Here is a 27,710-nt window from a genome sequence, read left to right on the forward strand (position 1 = left end):
CTTATAAGCATCTTTTCATAAAACGTATGGAGTGCAACGTCACTGGTGCCCTCCCTACCCTGCTTTCGCTGCTTCCTGATGGCACAGAATTGACAACAAAAGAGCCAGGCTAGGAGGCTTCTAAAACCGAGAGAGCTGTTCTATCGCGTCCACATCCTCTCAGGAGGTGTCAAAGCCCCTCTCTCCGTTTCCATCCCCCAAATCCTATCAGCTCAATGAGTTTTGTCCCTGGAAGAGCCTCGAGGGAGGCAGAAGAAGCGGAGAGGATTGCGTTGGGGGTAACTAAAACAGAGACGAGTTGTTCCTCTTGGGATTTTGGTGTGTTTCCCTGGTGATCCTGACGGAGGAACGGGAAGCATAATTCCATTTTTTTCAATGCCTCGGATTGGGTTCAGCTGGTGAACTCTCTGCTCTTGTTCTCACAGGGGAATGGAGACTGGACCGGTTTCCCAATTTGGACAGAAAGTGGCTTGCCAAAGCCGAGGAGAGCCTGCTTCCTGCCTGCACCGAGTTGACAAACTGGGGAAGCCAAAGCTGAGAGACCCCGTAGACGAAGTCAGAGTGCTATCCGCTCACATGGAGGGGGAGCACAAGCCCTCCCTGGGTTTCTCTGCCCAAATTATAATCAGTTGAGTGATTTTCCTGGATGAGCCTCTAGGTAGGCAGAAGAAGAAGTGAAGAGGGTTGCGATGGGGTAAATGAAAGCCGAGGACTCTTCCTCTTGAGATGTCTTTGTCTTGCTCTTGTGATTCTGATGGATGAACCTAAAGCGTCATTTGAGCGTGTTTCAGTGCTTTTCCTCGGGCTCAGGTTGTGATGCTGAGCACAGGGGTTCCTTCACCCTCTCTGCTTGGACCCTCTGTAATGGGGAACGGACCAGCTTTCGAAAGAGCCTAGTGGAGCTGAACGAAAACAGCAGTAAACATCCAGGTTCACCCTAGATTAATCTTTTGTCCCCAATTTTCTTGGGGAAACAAAACAAAAACAAGGTTTTCTTAAGAACTCAACACCCATTCAGGCTCCAAACTCTTTTGCAAGATTTCCAGAAGGGCTCAACACCCTGAGTGCTGAGCTAGTTTGGGAAAAACCCAAACAAGGCCGGTACTGATTGTGAGTGCTGGCTGCTTGACTCTGTGGCCCACCGTGGGAGTTTGAGGTTCTCATTAAGCTAAGTGTCTCTATTCTGCCTCTGTCCTAGTGTCCATCTAATAAGTGAGGGGGGAGATTAGAACACCTCAGAAGGCACAGGGTTGTAGGAAACCTGAAACTTTAGATGAGGGTGATGGTGTCTAAAAACCAGATGTGATGTAGGTGTTGAACGAGAGATGCTGTCTTGGCCTCCTTGAGCGGCTCATACAATATTGAAGAAAAGGAGGGTTGAGAGAGCTGCTTTTGTCCCAGCGTCAGGATGGCCGAGTGGTCTAAGGCGCCAGACTCAAGGCTCTGTCTTTCCCACAACTGGGGCTTCTGGTCTCCTGCAGGAGGCGTGGGTTCAAATCCCACTCTTGACACAACCTCTTGATTCCACCTCAAGAGGTGGCCTGGTTTCAATTGCCCTTGTAACATATTGGAAGAGCCCTTGTTTAGGAGCTTTCTTAGAGTAGCGGCAAGAGAAGTTAGAGGGAATCGTAAATACCTTCAGAATCCATGCGCTCAAGGCACCTAGTTGGGTAAATTCCAGTGTATTCCCCACCAGAAAGTTGGCATTGCTTGATCTTGGGCAGGTATGGGTGTCAAACATATACAGGTGGAGGAAGAAGGGAGCAGTACAGTAGACACTGATAAAGGGAAGGTAAGACTCTTAGTCTCAGGGTTTGGGCTTGAGCCCTAAACTGGGTGCTCTACGTACTCTGGTTGGGCTGCTTCATGAGGGCACAGAATTGACAACATAGGGAGCAGAGACAGGAGGCAGCTACAACCAAGAGCCCTGTTAGATTGTGTCAACATCCTATCAGGAGGTCTCAAAGCCTCTCTCTCAGTTTGTATCTCAGAAATTCTATCCGCTCCAGGATCTTTCTCCATCAAAGAGCCGCTAGGTAGGCAGAAGAAGAGGTGGAGAGGGTTGCGATGGAGGTAACAAAAGCAGAGAAGAATTGTTCCTCTTGGGATTTTTTGTGTTTCTCTTGTGATCCTGACGGAGGAACCGGAAGCATCATTAGATTTTTTTCTGGCTACTTTCTGTCCAACAGATTAAGTTGGTCCATTGTCCATTCCCCTCAGGGGTTAAGAGCTGGAACCCCTGTGCTCAGGGTCACAACCTTAGCCCAACCGAAGGCACTGAAACAAACTCAAATGATGCTTCAGCTTCCTCCCTCAGCATCACAAGACCAACACAAAGAAAACTCCCGAGGAACGGGGCTCTGAGCATTGCCAGGTTGTGAGTTCCGTGCCCTCAGGAAGCAGCCAAAATGCTCGAACCCCCACCCGCTTCTCTTGGACCGCTGGCAACATGGTGTTTGCACAGGAGCCGCAAGCCCGTCTTTCCTGTCTTTGTCTATCCCGGCCCCTTCCCCCCAAATGCTTTCATCGGACGCTGGAGGGACCTAAGGACCTGCAGGTTCCCGCACCCACCTCCTAAAGCAAACAGTCCTTCCCTTCTCTGACATTCCTGGAGCCGCACATCCTTGGAAGAGTTTTACCCCAGGGGGTTCTGATTCCCTGCGAAAAGATGTGTCTGGCGGCCGGCGAACTGTCTTCTCTGCCCCCTCTTTGGGCGCTGAGAAGCTTTTTCTGAGAAACAGCACCTCCTCCTGCTGGGAGAATCCTAAATTCCACCCTCCCACCCAGGTTTCTCTGAGCAGCTGCTAGATGATTTTCCCACTTCTCTGGTCTAGACACCAGCATCTAACTAGCCTTGGAACGGGCCCTGTTTGCTAGCTGGAGAGCGAAGGAACCAGGAAAGAAGGCAAATGTCAGGAAACGAATCTCAGCACGCAAAGAAACTTCCTTCGCTCTTCTTTTGCACTGTCTGTGCCTTTGCTACCCTTGAGGCCTAGCCCGAGTAGCTCAGTCGGTAGAGCATGAGACTCTTAATCTCAGGGTCGTGGGTTCAAGCCCCACGTTGGGCGTTTCATCTTGCACTCTTCGACATCACTCTCTCCTTAGAGTCTCAGAGCATAACGGAATCCACTCTTTGTCCTCTCAACCAGCTGAGGCGGTCTCGGACCTTTAGTACATCATGAAGACAAGACACATTGACAATTCCATGGTCCTAAGAGAGTTGAGTCTCTTCTAGCCCAGGCAAGAGAGGGAAAAAATAACCTTTCAGAAGCTGATTGCCCCCCTCCCCCTGAGCAGCCATCTAGAGCTTCTCTACTTATTTCTATATCTTCGCCAGCGCTCAGTAGTTGAGATAACTGCTTCTTTCTCAAATCCTCCACCAGCCCTCTTCATTGGGATGGAGATTGCTTAAGGCTGACGATTCTGCCACATCTTATTCATCCCTCATACATTTCTGTAAGCCCATGGAGAGTAAAACAAGATAGCAACAAAACTGTTTTTTTTTTAAAAAAGACATGGCCTCAATGTATAACAATACTGGAAATTGTCTTAATATGTTTTCTGTTTCTTTTTCATATCAGTGCTAAAAATAGGAAGGGAACCGTAAGGAAACGAAGAGCTCAGAGCTTGTGTTAACCTCCTTTGAAGACGAACGAATGGCCTCAGTTGGACAGAAAGTAGGCCTAGAAAGTTATGCCCAACCCCCCCAACTGTCATCTCCCTGGTGGTCTAGTGGTTAGGATTTGGCGCTTTCACCGCCACGGCCCGGTTCGATTCCCGGTCAGGGAGTTATCCTCTTCAACAAAAGTCTACCTTGCCTTCCTCGCTTGGAGTTCAACCAGAAGAATGCAACTTCCTGGCCTCCTTCAGAATGCTTGGAAACTCTTTAGAGGCCATGGGGAAAGCAAAGCTTCCAACTACTACAATATGGCTATCTGCCATTGAAAGCCCAGCCTCTGCACCCTTTTACACAAATACACTTACTTGTGCAAACAATTTAGGTTTTCCTTCTTACCAAGCCTAACCTAAATTAGAACAACATTGCACTTTGACCCAAGATCTTTTTCTTTTCTTTTCACTTTTCTTGGTGAAACCAAACTAAACCAAACAATCATTTTGGGTCCACCAAAATATTTCACTAAATATAATATTCATCCAAAAACCTTTCACCCAGCGCTATATACAAGTCTTTGGAAGTAACACCCCGGAGAAAGATCATTAAGCTTTTCCATTCCTAAGATCTAGCCGCTGAAGGCTTCTGAGCATGGGCTATGGGCCTTTCACCTCTAGGCCAGTGGTTACCCTCTTGCTCAGGTGGCTACTGATGAAAGGCAACGTGGTTTAGTGGCAGATCCATTTCAGCCTCCCCCTTCCAATGTCTACAGGAGGGTGTTTGTTTCGCAGTGCATCTAAGAATCAAATCAATTCTCTTGAAACCTCAACCTGGAATCAAGGTGATTGTAGGTCAAGGAAGGAAGGTTTTGTTCATCCTGTTCTAGTAAATGCTCAAAGTTGCGATGCTTCTTGGAGCTTCCAGACACATTGGCCAGAATTTTCAGAAGGTCTCACACCCACCGCTAGGGCCAGATTTGCAGAAGAACTAGGCTCCCAGTTAGGCACTAAAATCTTTAGCCAGATTGTCAAAAAGGCTCAACCTATTTTTCCAAAAGATGAGTTATTTTGGAAAAAAGCTTGTAAAGATTGTGGGTGCTGGTTACTTGTCTATGTGGCCCACACTGCTGGAGTTGGAGGTTCACCATTGTTTTCTCAGAATGCGGTGTCCGTAGTCTGCCTCAGTTCTGGTGTCCATCTTTTATTCTCCTAATAAATCAGCAGGGAGACTAAAACAACATCGGACTCACAGGGCTCCCGGAAACCTGCCAATTTGGCTCACGGTGAAGGTGTATACAAATCATCTGTGCTGTAGAAGGGCTCTGGGAGTTGAAAGAGTTGTGAATTTAACCCTCTAGGTTTCGGGCCTAATCTGAAACTCTTTCAAAACCAATTCCTTAAATAGACCATAGTTTGAAGCATCAGCAATAGGCATCTTACTGAATATATCCAGAGCTTTCCCAGCCAATTTGGCAACCAAAGTTGTCATCTTCCCTTTCCCGAATAAGCACTTTGTCTGTCCTCCGGGCAACACGCTTAAAAATCACTACCAGTGTCTCAAAGCAATCAGCTGTGCACATATCCTGCTCGACTACGCCACTGTGATGGGTTCGGTCACAGAGATCCCCTTGGGACTGAAATTACTTCCGAGCCCGTTTTCCCTGCCAGCTTGGGACTCCAGAACCCTGCCTTGTTGAGCCAGACACCCTAGCCTGCTGCAACACAGACCCAGGCTCTGGGCCACACTCCCAAAGCTGCAGACTTTAACTCAAAACAGCTCAGCACCTGTCTCCAGCACCCAGCTCCCAGTGGGATCCAAAACCCCAAATAAATCCCTTGTACTCTCTATAAAGCTTATACAGGGTAAATTCCTAAATTCTTCACCCTCTAGATCACTGATAGAGAGAGATGCACAGCTGTTTGCTCCCCCAGGGATTAATCACTTCCTCTGGGTTTATTAATAAACAAAAGTCATTTTTATTAAGGTTAAAAAGTAGGAGTGAAGTGATTTCAAGTAATAACAGACAGAACAAAGGAAGTCACCAAGCAAACTAAAACAAAACACGCAAGCCTAAGCCTAATACATTAAGAAACTGATTCCAGGGAATAGCTCACCCTCAGAGGTGTTCCAATCAGCTTCTTTCACAGACTAGACTCCTGCCTAGTCTGGGCCCAATCCTTTCCCCTGCTTCGGTCTTTGTTACTTCCAGCAGACATCTTAGGTTTTCTCGTGACTGGCAGGGGTTTTCTCATGACTGGCAGCCCCTTTGTCCTGCTTCACCCCTTTTATAGCTTTGGCATAAGGCGGGAATCTTTTGTCTCTCTGGGTCCTCACCCTTCCTTCTAAACGGAAAAATACCAGATTTAAGATGGATTCCACTATCGTGGTCTCTGTAAGACCCCCTAGTTTCCATTCTTCCTGGGTTGGCCCACACGTACACAGGAAGGTTTGCAGGTCAATAAACCATTTACAATCAATTGTCAATGGGAGCCGTCAAGGTTTTAAACCGCCATTAGTGGCCCACGCTTTGCACAATTACAATAGGACCTCAGAGTTAGACTTCATATTTCCAGCTTCAGAGACAAGAATGAGACATGCATACAAATAAGAGGCATATATTCAGTAGGTTAGAACCTTTGTTATGATACCTTACAAGAGACCTTTTGCATCAAGCATATTCCACTTACATCATACTCACACTTATAAGCATCTTTTCATAAAACGTATGGAGTGCAACGTCACTGGTGCCCTACCTACCCTGCTTTCGCTGCTTCCTGATGGCACAGAATTGACAACAAAAGAGCCAGGCTAGGAGGCTTCTAAAACCGAGAGAGCTGTTCTATCGCGTCCACATCCTCTCAGGAGGTGTCAAACCCCCTCTCTCCGTTTCCATCCCCCAAATCCTATCAGCTCAATGAGTTTTGTCCCTGGAAGAGCCTCGAGGGAGGCAGAAGAAGCGGAGAGGATTGCGTTGGGGGTAACTAAAACAGAGACGAGTTGTTCCTCTTGGGATTTTGGTGTGTTTCCCTGGTGATCCTGACGGAGGAACGGGAAGCATAATTCCATTTTTTTCAATGCCTCGGATTGGGTTCAGCTGGTGAACTCTCTGCTCTTGTTCTCACAGGGGAATGGAGACTGGACCGGTTTCCCAATTTGGACAGAAAGTGGCTTGCCAAAGCCGAGGAGAGCCTGCTTCCTGCCTGCACCGAGTTGACAAACTGGGGAAGCCAAAGCTGAGAGACCCCGTAGACGAAGTCAGAGTGCTATCCGCTCACATGGAGGGGAGCACAAGCCCTCCTGGGTTTCTCTGCCCAAATTATAATCAGTTGAGTGATTTTCCTGGATGAGCCTCTAGGTAGGCAGAAGAAGAAGTGAAGAGGGTTGCGATGGGGTAAATGAAAGCCGAGGACTCTTCCTCTTGAGATGTCTTTGTCTTGCTCTTGTGATTCTGATGGATGAACCTAAAGCGTCATTTGAGCGTGTTTCAGTGCTTTTCCTCGGGCTCAGGTTGTGATGCTGAGCACAGGGGTTCCTTCACCCTCTCTGCTTGGACCCTCTGTAATGGGGAACGGACCAGCTTTCGAAAGAGCCTAGTGGAGCTGAACGAAAACAGCAGTAAACATCCAGGTTCACCCTAGATTAATCTTTTGTCCCCAATTTTCTTGGGGAAACAAAACAAAAACAAGGTTTTCTTAAGAACTCAACACCCATTCAGGCTCCAAACTCTTTTGCAAGATTTCCAGAAGGGCTCAACACCCTGAGTGCTGAGCTAGTTTGGGAAAAAAACCCAAACAAGGCCGGTACTGATTGTGAGTGCTGGCTGCTTGACTCTGTGGCCCACCGTATGGAGTTTGAGGTTCTCATTAAGCTAAGTGTCTCTATTCTGCCTCTGTCCTAGTGTCCATCTAATAAGTGAGGGGGGAGATTAGAACACCTCAGAAGGCACAGGGTTGTAGGAAACCTGAAACTTTAGATGAGGGTGATGGTGTCTAAAACCAGATGTGATGTAGGTGTTGAACGAGAGATGCTGTCTTGGCCTCCTTGAGCGGCTCATACAATATTGAAGAAAAGGAGGGTTGAGAGAGCTGCTTTTGTCCCAGCGTCAGGATGGCCGAGTGGTCTAAGGCGCCAGACTCAAGGCTCTGTCTTTCCCACAACTGGGGCTTCTGGTCTCCTGCAGGAGGCGTGGGTTCAAATCCCACTCCTGACACAACCTCTTGATTCCACCTCAAGAGGTGGCCTGGTTTCAATTGCCCTTGTAACATATTGGAAGAGCCCTTGTTTAGGAGCTTTCTTAGAGTAGCGGCAAGAGAAGTTAGAGGGAATCATAAATACCTTCAGAATCCATGCGCTCAAGGCACCTAGTTGGGTAAATTCCAGTGTATTCCCCACCAGAAAGTTGGCATTGCTTGATCTTGGGCAGGTATGGGTGTCAAACATATACAGGTGGAGGAAGAAGGGAGCAGTACAGTAGACACTGATAAAGGGAAGGTAAGACTCTTAGTCTCAGGGTTTGGGCTTGAGCCCTAAACTGGGTGCTCTACGTACTCTGGTTGGGCTGCTTCATGAGGGCACAGAATTGACAACATAGGGAGCAGAGACAGGAGGCAGCTACAACCAAGAGCCCTGTTAGATTGTGTCAACATCCTATCAGGAGGTCTCAAAGCCTCTCTCTCAGTTTGTATCTCAGAAATTCTATCCGCTCCAGGATCTTTCTCCATCAAAGAGCCGCTAGGTAGGCAGAAGAAGAGGTGGAGAGGGTTGCGATGGAGGTAACAAAAGCAGAGAAGAATTGTTCCTCTTGGGATTTTTGTGTTTCTCTTGTGATCCTGACGGAGGAACCGGAAGCATCATTAGATTTTTTCTGGCTACTTTCTGTCCAACAGATTAAGTTGGTCCATTGTCCATTCCTCAGGGGTTAAGAGCTGGAACCCTGTGCTCAGGGTCACAACCTTAGCCCAACCGAAGGCACTGAAACAAACTCAAATGATGCTTCAGCTTCCTCCTCAGCATCACAAGACCAACACAAAGAAAACTCCCGAGGAACGGGGCTCTGAGCATTGCCAGGTTGTGAGTTCCGTGCCCTCAGGAAGCAGCCAAAATGCTCGAACCCCACCCGCTTCTCTTGGACCGCTGGCAACATGGTGTTTGCACAGGAGCCGCAAGCCCGTCTTTCCTGTCTTTGTCTATCCCGGCCCCTTCCCCCCAAATGCTTTCATCGGACGCTGGAGGGACCTAAGGACCTGCAGGTTCCCGCACCCACCTCCTAAAGCAAACAGTCCTTCCCTTCTCTGACATTCCTGGAGCCGCACATCCTTGGAAGAGTTTTACCCCGGGGGGTTCTGATTCCCTGCGAAAAGATGTGTCTGGCGGCGAACTGTCTTCTCTGCCCCCTCTTTGGGCGCTGAGAAGCTTTTTCTGAGAAACAGCACCTCCTCCTGCTGGGAGAATCCTAAATTCCACCCTCCCACCCAGGTTTCTCTGAGCAGCTGCTAGATGATTTTCCCACTTCTCTGGTCTAGACACCAGCATCTAACTAGCCTTGGAACGGGCCCTGTTTGCTAGCTGGAGAGCGAAGGAACCAGGAAAGCAGGCAAATGTCAGGAAACGAATCTCAGCACGCAAAGAAACTTCCTTCGCTCTTCTTTTGCACTGTCTGTGCCTTTGCTACCCCTTGAGGCCTAGCCCGACTAGCTCAGTCGGTAGAGCATGAGACTCTTAATCTCAGGGTCGTGGGTTCAAGCCCCACGTTGGGCGTTTCATCTTGCACTCTTTGACATCACTCTCTCCTTAGAGTCTCAGAGCATAACGGAATCCACTCTTTGTCCTCTCAACCAGCTGAGGCGGTCTCGGACCTTTAGTACATCATGAAGACAAGACACATTGACAATTCCATGGTCCTAAGAGAGTTGAGTCTCTTCTAGCCCAGGCAAGAGAGGGAAAAAATAACCTTTCAGAAGCTGATTGCCCCCCTCCCCCTGAGCAGCCATCTAGAGCTTCTCTACTTATTTCTATATCTTCGCCAGCGCTCAGTAGTTGAGATAACTGCTTCTTTCTCAAATCCTCCACCAGCCCTCTTCATTGGGATGGAGATTGCTTAAGGCTGACGATTCTGCCACATCTTATTCATCCTCATACATTTCTGTAAGCCCATGGAGAGTAAAACAAGATAGCAACAAAACTGTTTTTTTTTTAAAAAAAGACATGGCCTCAATGTATAACAATACTGGAAATTGTCTTAATATGTTTTCTGTTTCTTTTTCATATCAGTGCTAAAAATAGGAAGGGAACCGTAAGGAAACGAAGAGCTCAGAGCTTGTGTTAACCTCCTTTGAAGACGAACGAATGGCCTCAGTTGGACAGAAAGTAGGCCTAGAAAGTTATGCCCAACCCCCCCAACTGTCATCTCCCTGGTGGTCTAGTGGTTAGGATTTGGCGCTTTCACCGCCACGGCCCGGGTTCGATTCCCGGTCAGGGAGTTATCCTCTTCAACAAAAGTCTACCTTGCCTTCCTCGCTTGGAGTTCAACCAGAAGAATGCAACTTCCTGGCCTCCTTCAGAATGCTTGGAAACTCTTTAGAGGCCATGGGGAAAGCAAAGCTTCCAACTACTACAATATGGCTATCTGCCATTGAAAGCCCAGCCTCTGCACCCTTTTACACAAATACACTTACTTGTGCAAACAATTTAGGTTTTCCTTCTTACCAAGCCTAACCTAAATTAGAACAACATTGCACTTTGACCCAAGATCTTTTTCTTTTCTTTTCACTTTTCTTGGTGAAACCAAACTAAACTAAACAATCATTTTGGGTCCACCAAAATATTTCACTAAATATAATATTCATCCAAAACCTTTCACCCAGCGCTATATTCAAGTCTTTGGAAGTAACACCCGGAGAAAGATCATTAAGCTTTTCCATTCCTAAGATCTAGCCGCTGAAGGCTTCTGAGCATGGGCTATGGGCCTTTCACCTCTAGGCCAGTGGTTACCCTCTTGCTCAGGTGGCTACTGATGAAAGGCAACGTGGTTTAGTGGCAGATCCATTTCAGCCTCCCCTTCCATTGTCTAGAGGTGGGTGTTTGTTTCGTAGTGCATCTAAGTATCTTATCAATTCTCTTGTAACCTCTTACTGTATTCTAGGTGATTGTAGTTCTAGGATGGAAGGTTTTGTTCTTCCTGTTCTAGTAAATGCTCAAAGTTGCGATGCTTCTTGGAGCTTCCAGACACATTGGCCAGAATTTTCAGAAGGTCTCACACCCACCGCTAGGGCCAGATTTGCAGAAGAACTAGGCTCCCAGTTAGGCACTAAAATCTTTAGCCAGATTGTCAAAAGGCTCAACCTATTTTTCCAAAAGATGAGTTATTTTGGAAAAAGCTTGTAAAGATTGTGGGTGCTGGTTACTTGTCTATGTGGCCCACACTGCTGGAGTTGGAGGTTCACCATTGTTTTCTCAGAATGCGGTGTCCGTAGTCTGCCTCAGTTCTGGTGTCCATCTTTATTCTCCTAATAAATCAGCAGGAGACTAAAACAACATCGGACTCACAGGGCTCCTGAAACCTGCCAATTTGGCTCACGGTGAAGGTGTATACAAATCATCTGTGCTGTAGAAGGGCTCTGGGAGTTGAAAGAGTTGTGAATTTAACCTCTAGGTTTCGGGCCTAATCTGAAACTCTTTCAAAACCAATTCCTTAAATAGACCATAGTTTGAAGCATCAGCAATAGGCATCTTACTGAATATATCCAGAGCTTTCCCAGCCAATTTGGCAACCAAAGTTGTCATCTTCCCTTTCCCGAATAAGCACTTTGTCTGTCCTCCGGGCAACACGCTTAAAAATCACTACCAGTGTCTCAAAGCAATCAGCTGTGCACATATCCTGCTCGACTACGCCACTGTGATGGGTTCGGTCACAGAGATCCCCTTGGGACTGAAATTACTTCCGAGCCCGTTTTCCCTGCCAGCTTGGGACTCCAGAACCCTGCCTTGTTGAGCCAGACACCCTAGCCTGCTGCAACACAGACCCAGGCTCTGGGCCACACTCCCAAAGCTGCAGACTTTAACTCAAAACAGCTCAGCACCTGTCTCCAGCACCCAGCTCCCAGTGGGATCCAAAACCCCAAATAAATCCCTTGTACTCTCTATAAAGCTTATACAGGGTAAATTCCTAAATTCTTCACCCTCTAGATCACTGATAGAGAGAGATGCACAGCTGTTTGCTCCCCCGGGGATTAATCACTTCCTCTGGGTTTATTAATAAACAAAAGTCATTTTTATTAAGGTTAAAAAGTAGGAGTGAAGTGATTTCAAGTAATAACAGACAGAACAAAGGAAGTCACCAAGCAAACTAAAACAAAACACGCAAGCCTAAGCCTAATACATTAAGAAACTGATTCCAGGGAATAGCTCACCCTCAGAGGTGTTCCAATCAGCTTCTTTCACAGACTAGACTCCTGCCTAGTCCGGCCCCAATCTTTTCCCCTGCTTCGGTCTTTGTTACTTCCAGCAGACATCTTAGGTTTTCTCGTGACTGGCAGGGGTTTTCTCATGACTGGCAGCCCCTTTGTCCTGCTTCACCCCCTTTTATAGCTTTGGCATAAGGCGGGAATCTTTTGTCTCTCTGGGTCCTCACCCTTCCTTCTAAACGGAAAAATACCAGATTTAAGATGGATTCCACTATCGTGGTCTCTGTAAGACCCCCTAGTTTCCATTCTTCCTGGGTTGGCCCACACGTACACAGGAAGGTTTGCAGGTCAATAAACCATTTACAATCAATTGTCAATGGGAGCCGTCAAGGTTTTAAACCGCCATTAGTGGCCCACGCTTTGCACAATTACAATAGGACCTCAGAGTTAGACTTCATATTTCCAGCTTCAGAGACAAGAATGAGACATGCATACAAATAAGAGGCATATATTCAGTAGGTTAGAACCTTTGTTATGATACCTTACAAGAGACCTTTTGCATCAAGCATATTCCACTTACATCATACTCACACTTATAAGCATCTTTTCATAAAACGTATGGAGTGCAACGTCACCGGGTGCCCTACCTACCCTGCTTTCGCTGCTTCCTGATGGCACAGAATTGACAACAAAAGAGCCAGGCTAGGAGGCTTCTAAAACCGAGAGAGCTGTTCTATCGCGTCCACATCCTCTCAGGAGGTGTCAAACCCCTCTCTCCGTTTCCATCCCCAAATCCTATCAGCTCAATGAGTTTTGTCCTGGAAGAGCCTCGAGGGAGGCAGAAGAAGCGGAGAGGATTGCGTTGGGGGTAACTAAAACAGAGACGAGTTGTTCCTCTTGGGATTTTGGTGTGTTTCCCTGGTGATCCTGACGGAGGAACGGGAAGCATAATTCCATTTTTTTCAATGCCTCGGATTGGGTTCAGCTGGTGAACTCTCTGCTCTTGTTCTCACAGGGGAATGGAGACTGGACCGGTTTCCCAATTTGGACAGAAAGTGGCTTGCCAAAGCCGAGGAGAGCCTGCTTCCTGCCTGCACCGAGTTGACAAACTGGGGAAGCCAAAGCTGAGAGACCCGTAGACGAAGTCAGAGTGCTATCCGCTCACATGGAGGGGGAGCACAAGCCCTCCCTGGGTTTCTCTGCCCAAATTATAATCAGTTGAGTGATTTTCCTGGATGAGCCTCTAGGTAGGCAGAAGAAGAAGTGAAGAGGGTTGCGATGGGGTAAATGAAAGCCGAGGACTCTTCCTCTTGAGATGTCTTTGTCTTGCTCTTGTGATTCTGATGGATGAACCTAAAGCGTCATTTGAGCGTGTTTCAGTGCTTTTCCTCGGGCTCAGGTTGTGATGCTGAGCACAGGGGTTCCTTCACCCTCTCTGCTTGGACCCTCTGTAATGGGGAACGGACCAGCTTTCGAAAGAGCCTAGTGGAGCTGAACGAAAACAGCAGTAAACATCCAGGTTCACCCTAGATTAATCTTTTGTCCCCAATTTTCTTGGGGAAACAAAACAAAAACAAGGTTTTCTTAAGAACTCAACACCCATTCAGGCTCCAAACTCTTTTGCAAGATTTCCAGAAGGGCTCAACACCCTGAGTGCTGAGCTAGTTTGGGAAAAAAACCCAAACAAGGCCGGTACTGATTGTGAGTGCTGGCTGCTTGACTCTGTGGCCCACCGTGCGGGAGTTTGAGGTTCTCATTAAGCTAAGTGTCTCTATTCTGCCTCTGTCCTAGTGTCCATCTAATAAGTGAGGGGGGAGATTAGAACACCTCAGAAGGCACAGGGTTGTAGGAAACCTGAAACTTTAGATGAGGGTGATGGTGTCTAAAAACCAGATGTGATGTAGGTGTTGAACGAGAGATGCTGTCTTGGCCTCCTTGAGCGGCTCATACAATATTGAAGAAAAGGAGGGTTGAGAGAGCTGCTTTTGTCCCAGCGTCAGGATGGCCGAGTGGTCTAAGGCGCCAGACTCAAGGCTCTGTCTTTCCCACAACTGGGGCTTCTGGTCTCCTGCAGGAGGCGTGGGTTCAAATCCCACTCCTGACACAACCTCTTGATTCCACCTCAAGAGGTGGCCTGGTTTCAATTGCCCTTGTAACATATTGGAAGAGCCCTTGTTTAGGAGCTTTCTTAGAGTAGCGGCAAGAGAAGTTAGAGGGAATCGTAAATACCTTCAGAATCCATGCGCTCAAGGCACCTAGTTGGGTAAATTCCAGTGTATTCCCCACCAGAAAGTTGGCATTGCTTGATCTTGGGCAGGTATGGGTGTCAAACATATACAGGTGGAGGAAGAAGGGAGCAGTACAGTAGACACTGATAAAGGGAAGGTAAGACTCTTAGTCTCAGGGTTTGGGCTTGAGCCCTAAACTGGGTGCTCTACGTACTCTGGTTGGGCTGCTTCATGAGGGCACAGAATTGACAACATAGGGAGCAGAGACAGGAGGCAGCTACAACCAAGAGCCCTGTTAGATTGTGTCAACATCCTATCAGGAGGTCTCAAAGCCTCTCTCTCAGTTTGTATCTCAGAAATTCTATCCGCTCCAGGATCTTTCTCCATCAAAGAGCCGCTAGGTAGGCAGAAGAAGAGGTGGAGAGGGTTGCGATGGAGGTAACAAAAGCAGAGAAGAATTGTTCCTCTTGGGATTTTTGTGTTTCTCTTGTGATCCTGACGGAGGAACCGGAAGCATCATTAGATTTTTTTCTGGCTACTTTCTGTCCAACAGATTAAGTTGGTCCATTGTCCATTCCCCTCAGGGGTTAAGAGCTGGAACCCCTGTGCTCAGGGTCACAACCTTAGCCCAACCGAAGGCACTGAAACAAACTCAAATGATGCTTCAGCTTCCTCACTCAGCATCACAAGACCAAACCTAAGATAACTCCAGAGGAACGGGGCTCTGAGCATTGCCAGGTTGAGAGTTCCGTGCCCTCAGGAAGCAGCCAAAATGCTCGAACCCCCACCCGCTTCTCTTGGACCGCTGGCAACATGGTGTTTGCACAGGAGCCGCAAGCCCGTCTTTCCTGTCTTTGTCTATCCCGGCCCCTTCCCCCCAAATGCTTTCATCGGACGCTGGAGGGACCTAAGGACCTGCAGGTTCCGCACCCACCTCCTAAAGCAAACAGTCCTTCCTTCTCTGACATTCCTGGAGCCGCACATCCTTGGAAGAGTTTTACCCCGGGGGGTTCTGATTCCCTGCGAAAAGATGTGTCTGGCGGCGAACTGTCTTCTCTGCCCCCTCTTTGGGCGCTGAGAAGCTTTTTCTGAGAAACAGCACCTCCTCCTGCTGGGAGAATCCTAAATTCCACCCTCCCACCCAGGTTTCTCTGAGCAGCTGCTAGATGATTTTCCCACTTCTCTGGTCTAGACACCAGCATCTAACTAGCCTTGGAATGGGCCCTGTTTGCTAGCTGGAGAGCGAAGGAACCAGGAAAGCAGGCAAATGTCAGGAAACGAATCTCAGCACGCAAAGAAACTTCCTTCGCTCTTCTTTTGCACTGTCTGTGCCTTTGCTACCTCTTGAGGCCTAGCCCGAGTAGCTCAGTCGGTAGAGCATGAGACTCTTAATCTCAGAGTCTTGGGTTCAAGCCCCACGTTGGGCGTTTCATCTTGCACTCTTTGACATCACTCTCTCCCTTAGAGTCTCAGAGCATAACGGAATCCACTCTTTGTCCTCTCAACCAGCTGAGGCGGTCTCGGACCTTTAGTACATCATGAAGACAAGACACATTGACAATTCCATGGTCCTAAGAGAGTTGAGTCTCTTCTAGCCCAGGCAAGAGAGGGAAAAAATAACCTTTCAGAAGCTGATTGCCCCCCTCCCCCTGAGCAGCCATCTAGAGCTTCTCTACTTATTTCTATATCTTCGCCAGCGCTCAGTAGTTGAGATAACTGCTTCTTTCTCAAATCCTCCACCAGCCCTCTTCATTGGGATGGAGATTGCTTAAGGCTGACGATTCTGCCACATCTTATTCATCCCTCATACATTTCTGTAAGCCCATGGAGAGTAAAACAAGATAGCAACAAAACTGTTTTTTTTTTTAAAAAAGACATGGCCTCAATGTATAACAATACTGGAAATTGTCTTAATATGTTTTCTGTTTCTTTTTCATATCAGTGCTAAAAATAGGAAGGGAACCATAAGGAAACGAAGAGCTCAGAGTTTGTGTTAACCTCCTTTGAAGACGAACGAATGGCCTCAGTTGGACAGAAAGTAGGCCTAGAAAGTTATGCCCAACCCCCCCAACTGTCATCTCTCTGGTGGTCTAGTGGTTAGGATTTGGCGCTTTCACCCCCACAGCCTGGGTTCGATTCCCGGTCAGGGAGTTATCCTCTTCAACAAAAGTCTACCTTGCCTTCCTTGCTTGGAGTTCAACCAGAAGAATGCAACCAAACCAAACAATCATTTTGGGTCCACCAAAATATTTCACTAAATATAATATTCATCCAAAAACCTTTCACCCAGCGCTATATACAAGTCTTTGGAAGTAACACCCCGGAGAAAGATCATTAAGCTTTTCCATTCCTAAGATCTAGCCGCTGAAGGCTTCTGAACATGGGCTATGGGCCTTTCACCTCTAGGCCAGTGGTTACCCTCTTGCTCAGGTGGCTACTGATGAAAGGCAACGTGGTTTAGTGGCAGATCCATTTCAGCCTCCCCCTTCCAATGTCTACAGGAGGGTGTTTGTTTCGCAGTGCATCTAAGAATCAAATCAATTCTCTTGAAACCTCAACCTGGAATCAAGGTGATTGTAGGTCAAGGAAGGAAGGTTTTGTTCATCCTGTTCTAGTAAATGCTCAAAGTTGCGATGCTTCTTGGAGCTTCCAGACACATTGGCCAGAATTTTCAGAAGGTCTCACACCCACCGCTAGGGCCAGATTTGCAGAAGAACTAGGCTCCCAGTTAGGCACTAAAATCTTTAGCCAGATTGTCAAAAAGGCTCAACCTATTTTTCCAAAAGATGAGTGATTTTGGAAAAAAGCTTGTAAAGATTGTGGGTGCTGGTTACTTGTCTATGTGGCCCACACTGCTGGAGTTGGAGGTTCACCATTGTTTTCTCAGAATGCGGTGTCCGTAGTCTGCCTCAGTTCTGGTGTCCATCTTTTATTCTCCTAATAAATCAGCAGGGAGACTAAAACAACATCGGACTCACAGGGCTCCCGGAAACCTGCCAATTTGGCTCACGGTGAAGGTGTATACAAATCATCTGTGCTGTAGAAGGGCTCTGGGAGTTGAAAGAGTTGTGAATTTAACCCTCTAGGTTTCGGGCCTAATCTGAAACTCTTTCAAAACCAATTCCTTAAATAGACCATAGTTTGAAGCATCAGCAATAGGCATCTTACTGAATATATCCAGAGCTTTCCCAGCCAATTTGGCAACCAAAGTTGTCATCTTCCCTTTCCCGAATAAGCACTTTGTCTGTCCTCCGGGCAACACGCTTAAAAATCACTACCAGTGTCTCAAAGCAATCAGCTGTGCACATATCCTGCTCGACTACGCCACTGTGATGGGTTCGGTCACAGAGATCCCCTTGGGACTGAAATTACTTCCGAGCCCGTTTTCCCTGCCAGCTTGGGACTCCAGAACCCTGCCTTGTTGAGCCAGACACCCTAGCCTGCTGCAACACAGACCCAGGCTCTGGGCCACACTCCCAAAGCTGCAGACTTTAACTCAAAACAGCTCAGCACCTGTCTCCAGCACCCAGCTCCCAGTGGGATCCAAAACCCCAAATAAATCCCTTGTACTCTCTATAAAGCTTATACAGGGTAAATTCCTAAATTCTTCACCCTCTAGATCACTGATAGAGAGAGATGCACAGCTGTTTGCTCCCCCAGGGATTAATCACTTCCTCTAGGTTTATTAATAAACAAAAGTCATTTTTATTAAGGTTAAAAAGTAGGAGTGAAGTGATTTCAAGTAATAACAGACAGAATAAAGGAAGTCACCAAGCAAACCAAAACAAAACACGCAAGCCTAAGCCTAATACATTAAGAAACTGATTCCAGGGAATAGCTCACCCTCAGAGGTGTTCCAATCAGCTTCTTTCACAGACTAGACTCCTGCCTAGTCTGGGCCCAATCCTTTCCCCTGCTTCGGTCTTTGTTACTTCCAGCAGACATCTTAGGTTTTCTCGTGACTGGCAGGGGTTTTCTCATGACTGGCAGCCCCTTTGTCCTGCTTCACCCCCTTTTATAGCTTTGGCATAAGGCGGGAATCTTTTGTCTCTCTGGGTCCTCACCCTTCCTTCTAAACGGAAAAATACCAGATTTAAGATGGATTCCACTATCGTGGTCTCTGTAAGACCCCCTAGTTTCCATTCTTCCTGGGTTGGCCCACACGTACACAGGAAGGTTTGCAGGTCAATAAACCATTTACAACCAATTGTCAATGGGAGCCGTCAAGGTTTTAAACCGCCATTAGTGGCCCATGCTTTGCACAATTACAATAGGACCTCAGAGTTAGACTTCATATTTCCAGCTTCAGAGACAAGAATGAGACATGTATACAAATAGGAGACATATATTCAGTAGGTTAGAACCTTTGTTATGATACCTTACAAGAGACCTTTTGCATCAAGCATATTCCACTTACATCATACTCACACTTATAAGCATCTTTTCATAAAACGTATGGAGTGCAACGTCACCGGGTGCCCTACCTACCCTGCTTTCGCTGCTTCCTGATGGCACAGAATTGACAACAAAAGAGCCAGGCTAGGAGGCTTCTAAAACCGAGAGAGCTGTTCTATCGCGTCCACATCCTCTCAGGAGGTGTCAAACCCCCTCTCTCCGTTTCCATCCCCCAAATCCTATCAGCTCAATGAGTTTTGTCCCTGGAAGAGCCTCGAGGGAGGCAGAAGAAGCGGAGAGGATTGCGTTGGGGGTAACTAAAACAGAGACGAGTTGTTCCTCTTGGGATTTTGGTGTGTTTCCCTGGTGATCCTGACAGAGGAACGGGAAGCATAATTCCATTTTTTTCAATGCCTCGGATTGGGTTCAGCTGGTGAACTCTCTGCTCTTGTTCTCACAGGGGAATGGAGACTGGACCGGTTTCCCAATTTGGACAGAAAGTGGCTTGCCAAAGCCGAGGAGAGCCTGCTTCCTGCCTGCACCGAGTTGACAAACTGGGGAAGCCAAAGCTGAGAGACCCGTGACGAAGTCAGAGTGCTATCCGCTCACATGGAGGGGGAGCACAAGCCCTCCCTGGGTTTCTCTGCCCAAATTATAATCAGTTGAGTGATTTTCCTGGATGAGCCTCTAGGTAGGCAGAAGAAGAAGTGAAGAGGGTTGCGATGGGGTAAATGAAAGCCGAGGACTCTTCCTCTTGAGATGTCTTTGTCTTGCTCTTGTGATTCTGATGGATGAACCTAAAGCGTCATTTGAGCGTGTTTCAGTGCTTTTCCTCGGGCTCAGGTTGTGATGCTGAGCACAGGGTTTCCTTCACCCTCTCTGATTGGACCCTCTGTAATGGGGAACGGACCAGCTTTCGAAAGAGCCTAGTGGAGCTGAACGAAAACAGCAGTAAACATCCAGGTTCACCTAGATTAATCTTTTGTCCCCAATTTTCTTGGGAAACAAAACAAAAACAAGGTTTTCTTAAGAACTCAACACCCATTCAGGCTCCAAACTCTTTTGCAAGATTTCCAGAAGGGCTCAACACCCTGAGTGCTGAGCTAGTTTGGGAAAAAAACCCAAACAAGGCCGGTACCGATTGTGAGTGCTGGCTGCTTGACTCTGTGGCCCACCGTGCGGGAGTTTGAGGTTCTCATTAAGCTAAGTGTCTCTATTCTGCCTCTGTCCTAGTGTCCATCTAATAAGTGAGGGGGGAGATTAGAACACCTCAGAAGGCACAGGGTTGTAGGAAACCTGAAACTTTAGATGAGGGTGATGGTGTCTAAAAACCAGATGTGATGTAGGTGTTGAACGAGAGATGCTGTCTTGGCCTCCTTGAGCGGCTCATACAATATTGAAGAAAAGGAGGGTTGAGAGAGCTGCTTTTGTCCCAGCGTCAGGATGGCCGAGTGGTCTAAGGTGCCAGACTCAAGGCTCTGTCTTTCCCACAACTGGGGCTTCTGGTCTCCTGCAGGAGGCGTGGGTTCAAATCCCACTCCTGACACAACCTCTTGATTCCACCTCAAGAGGTGGCCTGGTTTCAATTGCCCTTGTAACATTTTTGGTTATTTTGGAAAAAAGCTTGTAAAGATTGTGGGTGCTGGTTATTTGTCTATGTGGCCCACACTGCTGGAGTTGGAGGTTCACCATTGTTTTCTCAGAATGCGGTGTCCGTAGTCTGCCTCAGTTCTGGTGTCCATCTTTTATTCTCCTAATAAATCAGCAGGGAGACTAAAACAACATCGGACTCACAGGGCTCCCGGAAACCTGCCAATTTGGCTCACGGTGAAGGTGTATACAAATCATCTGTGCTATAGAAGGGCTCTGGGAGTTGAAAGAGTTGTGAATTTAATCCTCTAGCGAGATGGCCCTCTTCTGCTTCCCAAAGGCTTTGGCTGCAGTAACAGCCCTGGAAAAGCCCTGGCCCTCCTCACCTGCCCTTGCCCAGCACAACGCCTTTTCGGGCCTACACAGCTCCTCACACAACACCCGCCTGGGACCTTACCCTCACCTACCAGCTCAGCAGCACCTTTTTTCCTCTCAAAACCTCCTCTTGCCACCCTCCCCCTTCCACACTTCACACTCACCTCATCGCAAACTCACCCATGGCCCCTTTGGCTTCTCAAGTGCCTCTGGAGGGACGCAGCTTCCCAGGCACGCAGATCCTTCCCTTCAACCCACACTGGATGGACATTCGAAACACAGCCCTTTCCAGTAGGTAATGTGTTGCTTTTGGACCCTGACGCCCAGCAAGAAGTCCTGGTACTCTTTTTCTGACCAATGGACCCCACTGACTTGCCTTTACCAAGCAGAAACTAAGGAGCAGCTGATGGCTCTCTTTGCAAACGGACGCCATCAGACTGAGCCACGAGGCGTGCTGCAGGATAGCCCCTCCCCACCAAAAAGCAATGCCGTGACCTGGATTCGAACCTAGGCTGCTGTAGCCAGAGCGCAGAACACTAACCACTATACAATCATAGCCAGGCGCTGAGGGTGCAGGCAGCAACCCAGTGGAAAATGCTCAGCTCTGTGCTCTCGTGGCAGCCACCTACCTCACCAGCATCACAGGTATTTCTCAAGTCTCCCCATTACAGTCACAGGTAAAATGCTGAGCAAAGGAAAAAAGACAGGAAGCCAATCCCATGCCTGTCCCTTTTTCTGTCTTCCTCCACCCCTGGACCAAGTCCCTCCCCCTTTGTCTGGGCCATTGTCCTCATGCCCCTGGGCCAGCCTATTTCCCTTTGCATTTTTCCGTGGAGAGGAATGTTTATGAGTTTGTACCCAATTTTTTAAGGCTTTGCTTTGGCAAGGCTGTTGCCTGCTGTGAGAAAAACAGAAGGGGGCTACCTGAACTGGTGTCACTGGCTGAAGCTTATCTATAGTATATGAAAAAAGCTCAGAGCTCTGAAAATGGTTTATTTACTTTAAGATTCTCATGTTAGTGAGATTGTTTCCTAGCTAGCAGGGGACTGTTTTGTGATGTGCATTCTACTGGCTCTTTGGTTTTGTATGTTTTTGGGAGGAACGGTGGAGGAGAGTATCACGGTTGAAGAGCAGCAAAGAAATGCGTTGTTGTTTGTGTTAACGTTTGGTTTTTCCTAAAAGTGTCTGGTTTGGAGTCATTTGTAACTCTTCGGTTAGTTATTGGTAACGGCTTCTTATTGGGCCCCTGAGTTGAAAGGCTGCTCTTGCAGATTTTAGTTTGTCATTGTTGGAAGGTCAGTTCAAGAGCTGCTTTCTTAGTCTAGTCCGTGAGGGCTCTTCCACCGCCCTCCTTAATATACCTTCCAGAAGGTGATTGCATGGTTTCCTTCGTCTTCCCACATAAGAGAAATTGTCCATCCCTTTCCTGTGGGGAAAACACCAGTGTTTTAACTTAGGAAATGGTCAACGTTTTGCCCAGATGAGTGCTAGTTCATAGGCGCAGAAGAAGAGGAAGGCTGTGGCCCTTTGAGTCAGATTCCTAGCGTTTCAGGCCAGAAGGAACCAGCCGATCACCTCAGAGGGACTAAGGGGCACCAATGCCCCAAATGGCAAGGAATTGCTTTGATGCAATTGACTGTCTGTTTGAGCTAGTTCTGTGGGAAGGAGCAGAAAAGAGCCTCGGGGCTGTGGAATAGCGCTTGCATAGGCTTTCTTTACCCTGTTTTGCTGTAAGAGTTAACCGTGAGAGATTGGTAGTCCAGGCCAGTGGGTGGCTTTATGGAAATTAGGAGTATAGAGGGGAAACCAGGGAGAGGAAGGCATCTGCAAGACTTGTCTGTCTTTGAACAGAATTGTGTGTTAAGGGTTCTTGCTTCGAAGTCTTCCACTGGAGTCATTTTGGGGAAGTGATTCTCAGGTAGAGTTCCCGAGTTGTGGTGGTTGTTGTGGTTCTGGGAGCTCGTCCTGGTGAGGTCGAAATGGGTGGGCGCAGGGGTGTGCGTGCATAGCAGAATGTGAGTATTGTTTTTGGGCTCCTTGGAGCTCAGATCAAAGTGTTGTGTCTGTTCTTATCAGTTTAATCTCTGATACATCCTTGATGTGAGGACTGTATATTAACTTGATTTTTGAAGCAGGGGGGGTTAGAACAGAAGCTTGCTTTGTCTGCCCTATGCATTGATCTGGTATTGCAGTGCTTCCAGGATCGGTGTATCTCCTTTAGAGGAGAACCTTCTGGTTAGAAAAGCAGAAAAGAGTTGAACTGTGATACTTTCTTTAAAGCAAATGTTTTTTGAAGTAGCAGAAAAATCTGGGTGTTTTTCTTTCTTTACAGTTTCTTGGAAGTGTTTTGTGAGTCTATAGATGTGAGAGGTTCTTCTTTTTCTTGCTAGAGAGTTATTTAAGAAGCTGGACTCCTTCTTTCTGCTGTGAGTCTTTTCAACAGTATGAGGGACAAATGCTTTCCAGATTCTGGGTCTGTTGGGGAGATGGGATTTTTTGGGTTTTTTTTTGTATTTTTGGGGGGTGGGGTGGGGCGGTTGGTAATATTTGAGGTCATGTGTATATACACAACTGCATGAGTTACACAGACTTCTCCCCACCCGGCCTACGTTCTATGTATCTTGGTTCGTAAGATCAAGACAAGGCACTAGGTGTCGTGCTGCACCCAGCACACAGGGGCCCCAATCCTGATTTCCCCCCCCCCAAGCCTACTGTAATCTAAATGCTACATAATAACCCTTAGCTTCTCATTGTTGCCATCCTCGCTATTGGAAAATCCCCCAAATCATGACAGTGGCTTACAAATCAGGAGGATTCTTTTTTTAAAAAATGTAATGTGGGTTCTCTTTCTTTCCCTTCTGGTTTTCTGAATCAGGCAAGCTAGAAACTTACCTTTCTAGTGTGGCCAGAGCCCCAGAGAGCAGCAGCCCCCGGCGCCTGGGGCTGGCAGGCAGCGGGGCTCCTCACTTTAATTTCACCCACCAAGTATCAAGTGTGAACTCCTCAGGCACTAGAACAGCCTTAACATGGAGTCACAGACAGACCCCTTGGGCACCCTGACTCTATCTTGCTACCCAGGGGTAGTAGAAGCTGCTGTAACACGCAAGCTCTGTATGTCCTTTAGGGCTAACCCTAGCCAAACAGCCAGGATCCCTTGCTGTTGCTTAGAAGGTGTGCCGGCTCCCTGAAGTCCAAGCAGCATCGTGGGGAGGGGGGAACAACAGTTTCTTCCTGACAGGGATTTTTATTCCATTCCCCCAGAGCTCAAGCTGATGGGGGCAAGTGTTTGTGCAGGGCTCTGCCTCCTCGGAGGTGTGTGAGGAGGAGCAATCAACCAAGTCTTTTGTCCACGGATGATCCACAGTGGCTTGCCTGATGTCTCAGTCAGGGCCTTCTCTTGTTGGAAAGGAGATGACGCCTCTTCTGATAAACTACCATTTCACACTTGGTAATGCTTCTCTCCTGACTGGTGGTGGGGCGGCGGCAAGGGGGTTTACAGCTTTAGTGCCAACGCTTATATATCACCTTACAACATGGGCTACAGCTATTATAGGTGAGAATAATGCATGCAGCAACTCACGAGCTTGTCATAAACTCTAAACACGTTTTTATAAAGCTAATGCCTGTTTTAACAACACTAACAAACAGGTGAGCAAGACTAGTTTCCAGCCATGCGTTTGTCACTTTTCAGTAAGCCCTAGGGGCCTTGGCATGAGCTGGCACCTGGTCTGCCAGTGTCAGAAGAGGATCTGCCCTCTCTTATCCCCAGGTGTCTGTACTGGGAGCAGTACTGTTCAACTTATTCATAAATGATCTGGGGGAAGGGCTAAACAGTGAGGTGGCAAAATTTGCAGATGATACAAAATTGCTCAAGAGAGTTAAGTCCCAGGCAGACTGCCAAGAGCCACAAAGAGATCTCACAAAACTGGGTGACGGGACAACCGAATGGCAGATGAACGTCGGTGCTCATAAGTGCAAAGTAATGCACATTGGCAAACATAATCCCAACTATCCCTATAAAACGATGGGGTCTAAATTAGCTGTTACCACATGAGAAAGAGATCTGGAAGTCGTTGTGGATAGTTCTCTGAAAACATCCACTCAATGTGCAGCGGAGCATTGGGAATCATTAAGAAAGGGACAGGTAATAAGACAGAAACTATCATATTGCCTCAATATCAATCCATGGTATGCCCACATCTTGAATACTGCATGCTGATGTGGTCGCCCCAATCTCAAAAACGATATATGGGAATGGGAAAGATTCAGAAACGGACAACAAAGATGATGAGGGGATATGGACCAGCTTCCATCTAAGAAGAGATTCATAAGATTGGGACTTTTCATCTTGGAAAAGAGACGACTAAAGGGGGATACGAGGGAGGTCTGTAAATCTATGACTGGCGTGGACCAAGTAAATAAGGAAGAGTTATATACTCCTTCTCATAACACACGAACCAGGGGTCACCAAACCAAATTAATAGGCAGCAGCTTTAAAACAAACAAAAGGAAGTCTTTCTTCACGCACCACACAGCCAACCTGTGGAACTCTTTGCCAGAGGATGTCGTGAAGGCCAAGACTATAACAGGGTTCAAAAAAGCACTAGATAAATTAATGGAGGATAGGTCCATCTATGGCGCTTTGCCAGCGGTATCCCTAGCTAGGTATCCCTGTTTGCCAGAAGCGGGGCATGGGCGACAGGGGATGGAGCACTTGATGATTCCCTGTTCTGTTCATTCCCTCTGGGGCACCTGGCATTGGCCGCTGTCAGCAGACAGGATACTGGGCTAGGTCTTTAACTTTGATGGGTAGCTGGGAAGACAGTGAATCAGACAGAACCCGTTCGACAAACCTCTTCATTTCCTTGTTATTGCCTGACTCCTTTAATTCATTTCCTTTTCCTTATTTCCCAGCAGACTGACTAGCCACCAGATGTGGGTGCTAGCAGAAGGACCTGACGAGCTCCTTCTTTTCGGCAGCGTTGAACTTGCCAGGGCACAGTCAGATTCTGGATGCTCATCTGAATGTAACGCCTAGCGCTCACCTTTATTTCTGTTTCTTAGCTCTTTTGGGCCATCGATCTTTGGTCTGACCCGTAGGATCCCTGCATTAGGAGAGATGGCTAATTAATGAGCCCATAAACCTTGGAAATCAAATGAAACCTGAAGTCCGTAGAAGACCTCGAAAGGCCCTTGGGGGGTGGAGTGCGAGCTGAGGAAGAGTTCCCTGCACAGCTTACCTCTCCATTCTCGTTTTCCTGTCCTGAGCGCAAAAGCCAGGAAGCAGCTCCGGGTAGGGAGGGGACACCATATGTATGCAGTGGTTAGACAGGAAACAGCGAGGAACTGGACTCGTATGGAGTGAAACTGTAAGCATCGTCTGTATGCCTGATGACTGCAGGTTTGAGAGAGTTATGTGGGAAGTGGAGGCTTTCGGTGGCTTTCAGAGGAAATGGAATGGAAAGGCAGCCGAAAGTGGAATCCCAGGTTTTTAAACAATCCTCCACTAACACACCAAACAGCTCAGGTCTAGTTACTCATTGAAAATTAGAATAAAGTTACAGCAAGATTTCATCATAAATGAAGTCAAACCCTAAAGATTTCAGAACACAACTGCTATAAGGAGCCACGAGGGAAGCAATACAAATCAACCTTGCCTCAGAGAAAGGCAGTTAAACAATTTCTCTTTTTTAAAGCAGCATAATCTCCCCAAACGGAAGGGCCCTGTTCCCGGAGAAGGGTCCTGGAGAGGGTTTTCCTCATTGGTGCCGGCCATCCACCTCCCCGAAAGGCGGAAGCTAGGTCGACGGAAGAATTCTTCCGACCAAGGCGCAGACTGATGTAGCCGCGCCGATTTACATTGCCCGTGCAGACCAGGCCCGAGGGTCGGTGCATGCTGAACAGTTAAGTCAAAACAGCTCCATCCGTCAGAGGTGTGCAAAAGGGAAAACCCGCTCCTGGGCGACACGGCCATGCCGCCCTAACCCGCAGCATAGCTAAGGGCATTCGGGGAGGCGGTGGGTGGGCCTCAAGCGACGGAAAGCCCCTCCTCCAGCACGGGGTTGTGACAGCCTAGTCTCCGTAGCACAGACAGGGTGGCCACCAAGAGACAGGAACAGACAGCGAAAGCCAAAGCAGCCCCAGGGCAGGGGGCGAGGCTGCCTGTTGGACGAGGAGACCAGGTGGGACAGGCGTTTTGGACAGGCCGTCCTCCCGTCAAAGGAGGAAGAGCCCGAGAAGAAGGGCCGGGCAAGAAGCTATAAGCAGGGAAAGAAGCAGAGCAGGCAGGCAGCTCCCCTTAGAGCCAAAGAAGGCACCGGTCCAAGCCCCCCAAAAGCAGACTAGAGAGCAGATCAGCTGCAAAAGACCAGGGAAAGCCAAGAACACAGAGAGACCCAAGTAAAGTTCCAGAGCTGAGCTTTGCTTACAAGGAGGAACCTGTGACAAAGATACCTAGAAGTACAGGGCCTGTGGAAAAGAGCACTCCCAAAAGCAGACTGACAACTGCTTTCCCGAGAGTCTGCTTTGCAGTGCACTAAGCCTAAGCAGCCCACTGTCGGTTTTCTGTTGTTCAAACCAATCGCCAGGGGAGAGCGCGAACGCAGTCCCCCACTACCACAAACTATGCAGTTGAGTTTCCCGCATTTGGGGAAATCGCAGGGGTCAGCACACCCACAGTGCAATGGATGAGCCTCATCCTGGGAAAACCACCTTTGTGATCATCAATAACCAAACTTCCATACAAACGGACTTCACTAAAATAAGACAGGAGATCTACATCACTCACTTCACCTCTCTACAAAGGAAAAAGGACTGTAAGCTGTCTAAACACCTACCTGCCACATGGGGCCACAACCATGATACCCCTAACCCACCGAGCAATATCGTCAATCTATCCAGCCACACACTCAGCCCAGAAGAACAGTCTGTCCTATCTCGGGGACTCTCTTTCTGCCCTGCCACCCCCACCAACATGATACAGTTCTGCGGCGATCTGGAAGCCTACTTTCGCCGTCTCCGACTCAAAGAATACTTCCAGGACAACACTGAACAGCGCACTGATAAACAGTTACCCTCCCACCAACAGCACAAGAAGAAGAACTCCAC

General features: G+C 47.8%; 11 non-coding genes across 11 annotated transcripts; 10 read left to right on the forward strand and 1 right to left on the reverse strand.

The window, feature by feature from the left end:
* The first annotated feature begins 1,402 nt into the window (after window positions 1-1,402).
* Window positions 1,403-1,511, forward strand: TRNAL-CAA. Its single transcript has 2 exons — window positions 1,403-1,440; window positions 1,466-1,511. It is a non-coding gene; the product is annotated as a tRNA-Leu (tRNA).
* Window positions 1,512-2,995: 1,484 nt separating this feature from the next.
* Window positions 2,996-3,068, forward strand: TRNAK-CUU. Its single transcript has one exon. It is a non-coding gene; the product is annotated as a tRNA-Lys (tRNA).
* A 650-nt stretch (window positions 3,069-3,718) lies between these two features.
* Window positions 3,719-3,789, forward strand: TRNAE-UUC. The gene has a single exon. It is a non-coding gene; the product is annotated as a tRNA-Glu (tRNA).
* A 3,925-nt stretch (window positions 3,790-7,714) lies between these two features.
* Window positions 7,715-7,823, forward strand: TRNAL-CAA. Its single transcript has 2 exons — window positions 7,715-7,752; window positions 7,778-7,823. It is a non-coding gene; the product is annotated as a tRNA-Leu (tRNA).
* A 1,474-nt stretch (window positions 7,824-9,297) lies between these two features.
* TRNAK-CUU lies at window positions 9,298-9,370 on the forward strand. Its single transcript has one exon. It is a non-coding gene; the product is annotated as a tRNA-Lys (tRNA).
* Window positions 9,371-10,020: 650 nt separating this feature from the next.
* Window positions 10,021-10,092, forward strand: TRNAE-UUC. The gene has a single exon. It is a non-coding gene; the product is annotated as a tRNA-Glu (tRNA).
* A 3,918-nt stretch (window positions 10,093-14,010) lies between these two features.
* On the forward strand, window positions 14,011-14,119 carry TRNAL-CAA. The gene is made up of 2 exons: window positions 14,011-14,048; window positions 14,074-14,119. It is a non-coding gene; the product is annotated as a tRNA-Leu (tRNA).
* A 1,478-nt stretch (window positions 14,120-15,597) lies between these two features.
* Window positions 15,598-15,670, forward strand: TRNAK-CUU. Its single transcript has one exon. It is a non-coding gene; the product is annotated as a tRNA-Lys (tRNA).
* Window positions 15,671-20,075: 4,405 nt separating this feature from the next.
* On the forward strand, window positions 20,076-20,184 carry TRNAL-CAA. The gene is made up of 2 exons: window positions 20,076-20,113; window positions 20,139-20,184. It is a non-coding gene; the product is annotated as a tRNA-Leu (tRNA).
* Window positions 20,185-22,624: 2,440 nt separating this feature from the next.
* On the forward strand, window positions 22,625-22,820 carry LOC120393944. The gene has a single exon (XR_005592170.1). It is a non-coding gene; the product is annotated as a U2 spliceosomal RNA (small nuclear RNA).
* A 4,367-nt stretch (window positions 22,821-27,187) lies between these two features.
* On the reverse strand, window positions 27,188-27,352 carry LOC120393953. The gene has a single exon (XR_005592178.1). It is a non-coding gene; the product is annotated as a U1 spliceosomal RNA (small nuclear RNA).
* Window positions 27,353-27,710: the final 358 nt, after the last annotated feature.

This window comes from Mauremys reevesii, unplaced genomic scaffold, assembly GCF_016161935.1.
Source record: "Mauremys reevesii isolate NIE-2019 unplaced genomic scaffold, ASM1616193v1 Contig4, whole genome shotgun sequence".
NCBI lineage: Eukaryota > Metazoa > Chordata > Testudines > Geoemydidae > Mauremys > Mauremys reevesii.